This window comes from Anarrhichthys ocellatus, unplaced genomic scaffold (genome assembly GCF_004355925.1).
Source record: "Anarrhichthys ocellatus isolate YVR2014 unplaced genomic scaffold, GSC_Weel_1.0 scaffold40, whole genome shotgun sequence".
NCBI lineage: Eukaryota > Metazoa > Chordata > Actinopteri > Perciformes > Anarhichadidae > Anarrhichthys > Anarrhichthys ocellatus.
In genome coordinates this window covers 77917-80845 of record NW_022280070.1, presented here as the reverse complement: position 1 = coordinate 80845, position 2929 = coordinate 77917, and the positions used below count along the sequence as shown (strand labels likewise).

Below are 2929 nucleotides of genomic sequence, written 5' to 3'. Positions count from 1 at the left end.
ACATACTGTGGACACTTACCTCCAGTGACAGGGTCTTCGTCCCGAGTGCTTCTGAATCCTCAGTAGTTGAAGGAAGAGCGACGAGCTTGCGAGCTTCTGGCGGCTGAAGAGAAGTGAAGGACAGAAAGACAGAAAGAGACAGAGAGAGCGATAAAAGACAAGAGAAAGCAGAGAGAGTGAGAGGTATAAAGAGAAAGAGAGAGAGAGAGAGAAAGTGGATGAGAGCAGGCGGGCTGTGGGATCCAAGAGGAAGAGGAGGAGGGTGCTCCGGCTGGCTGGAGGTGAGATGAAGGGGAGAAAGAGAGGAAGTGAGAGATAAAGGAAGAGGGAGGGAGAGAGTGAGGGTGCGCTGGATTGGGATAGGAGGGGATTGTGTGATGTTTGAGGAGGAGGAGGAGGAGGAGGAGGGATTGCAGGGAATGGAGGGAGAGGAAAGTTAGAGAGAGGGGGGAGGAAGGAAGGATGCAGACACAGAAGAAAGAGGGGGAATTCTGGTTGGAGGAGAGAAAGAGAAGGGAAATAACCAGAAACATTGAAAAAAGGTAGACAGCATGAACACATATGTTCACGCTAAAAGGGCTTTGATTTGAACTCTGAACTCCATTACAACTGTGACCTTTCACAGCCACCAAAAAACAAGTACAACTCATGGCCAGCAGTCGCTGGAGACAATCAGTTTCAGACTGGAGAAGATGTCCTTCCATCCATTAAATCACACTTTAATCCAATCCTGTGTTTGGTGTGTTGCAGTACGGATATACTGCAATTAACTTTGGAGCATTAACTTACCGGAGCCGGCGGATGAAGGGATGGAAGGGGGAGGGGGAGGGGGTGGAGGCAAGAGAAGGTGAAGGAGGAAGAGCTTTTCTGAGAGCTGATGACAAAAATGAAATTGGGGAGCATGGTAGCCTAAGAGAAGGATGGAGTGATAATGGCGGAGGGCATTAGACAGGACATTTGGAGATCAGAGGCAGAGGAGCAGATTGGCCTCTGGCTAAATGCACTCAGATGAAAGGACAATGAAAGAGAGGAAAGAAAGAAGAAGGCTGAATGGAGGATGATGATATTGTGAGAATCCACTGATCTGTCATGTGCCTTTCAGAGAGTTTGGGGGGGGGGGGTTATGTGAATGGTAACGTACATTGTCACTGACCGCATGCGACCTAGAAACACACTCATGGACGAATTATGAAAGAACAGGCCTCTGGGCACAGACGAGTAAAATGCCCCCCATATAGAGCAGGACTCCATATGCAAAAAAACATCGCTGCATCTTTTGTAATTTTTCTCCTTTTTGCATCTATTCGTGGTCGTTTTTGCATCTCTGGTATTTTCTATAAAGTCTCTTTGTTCTTCTGGGTGCTTTTTGTCTCTTTGTGGTTGTTTCTTTTTGGGGTTTTTTTGTAGTCATTTGCATCTCTTTGGAGTGTCAAGTAATTCTGTAGACTCGTTTGGTTTTTGCAGTCATGTTGCATTTCTTTGTCATCTTGCATTTTTGTTGTCATCTTTTCTTGCATCTCTTGTGGTTGCTTTGCGTCTGTTTTTAGTTGTTCTACATCTCTCACATTTGATTGACTTTTCAACAAGAAATGTTGAAAGTCACTTCACACAGACACAGAGGCTCTGCCTGCCAATGCCCAATAGGCCCGGTCAGTAATGCATCCATGATTACAGTGAAAGGAAATCCAGTGAGGTGTTGAATTGTGTGCAAGCTTGAGTGTTTTCTCTGTGTGTTCGATGTCGGCTCTTCCTATCATTGTGAAGCAGAATTCACCAAGCGTTGGATTGTTCACCCACTAATAGGGAACGTGAGCTGGGTTTAGACCGTCGTGAGACAGGTTAGTTTTACCCTACTGATGATGTGTTGTTGCAATAGTAATCCTGTTGAGGATCATTCATCTGCGGATCTTGCTGTTGTTGGGGAAAATACAAATTTTTATAGTCATGTGTTTGTAATCCTGCTGTGTATGTGACTGTTTTGCAGATGAGTGAATCCCTCGCTGGATGGTAGAATGGCTTCGGGACATGGTTTTGGGAAACGGTACTGATTTACGGGTCAAGTCTTATTCAGCGTTGTAGGACCCGAGGGCCATAAAAGGACCTGTGATAATACATGTGATGCATTTGAAAATCTCTACTTGTATCCCGTGTCAGAGGTCCGGGTCAGCTACAGTTCTCTGGAGCTGACGAGGCGAGGATTCGTTTTCTCAAGGTGAGGCTTCGTTTGCTCAAGGACACTTCAGCACGGTGGACGCATGGCCAACACGGAGCTTAATCCTGGAACGTCCGGTCTCCCATTCAAAAATAGCTTTACTCAGCTGTTTGAACACATTACTGACAGTGGCAGTCCATTTCAACAAAAGCCTTCAAAACCAACCATACAGAGCTTAAAAAAAAAAAGAAAATCGAGAATTTCCCAGGGCTTGTCTGTAATGTGTTGTTTTCCACACGCTAATGTGCTGCACTATGGCCTTTACAGCCCCCCCCCACGGATTGTGTGTGCATGAACTTGAGCTGCAAACGAAGCCCATTTTTTCTCTTCTTTATTCTATTTTGTGTTTGTACCAAATGATGGACAGCAAGAGATACAGGCCAGCTGTGAGGGATTTTGTCTTCTACATTGTTACGTTTCTGTCGACTCTGCAGCTTCAGCCTCACAGATCAGGCTCTGGCTGTCCGTCCTGCACAAGCACCACCGGCAATACCAGAGGAAGAAAGTGCACGCTCTCCGAAGTGAAACGACACATATCACACACACAACTGGTAATCAGTCTTATTTATGCTCACTACTTCCCAAACACATTGAAATGCTTCATTTCAATGGCATTCACACCTGCAGAACTTTCAATGTGCTTTCTAGTCTTGCTTTCATTTGCTCTCAACTGATTTGAGTGTGTGTGTGTGTGTGTGTGTGTGTGTGTGTGTGTGT

At 45.6% G+C, this 2929-nt stretch overlaps 1 protein-coding gene across 1 annotated transcript in view; it reads right to left on the bottom strand.

Annotated features, from left to right (window-relative positions):
• pvalb6 (parvalbumin 6) overlaps positions 1 to 286 on the bottom strand; it is a 35185-nt gene extending 34899 nt beyond the window's left edge. The window contains exon 1 of the mRNA XM_031867715.1: positions 20 to 286. The gene's annotated coding sequence lies outside the window, so the exon portion shown is untranslated. The remainder of the gene's footprint in view (positions 1 to 19) is intronic.
• Positions 287 to 2929: the final 2643 nt, after the last annotated feature.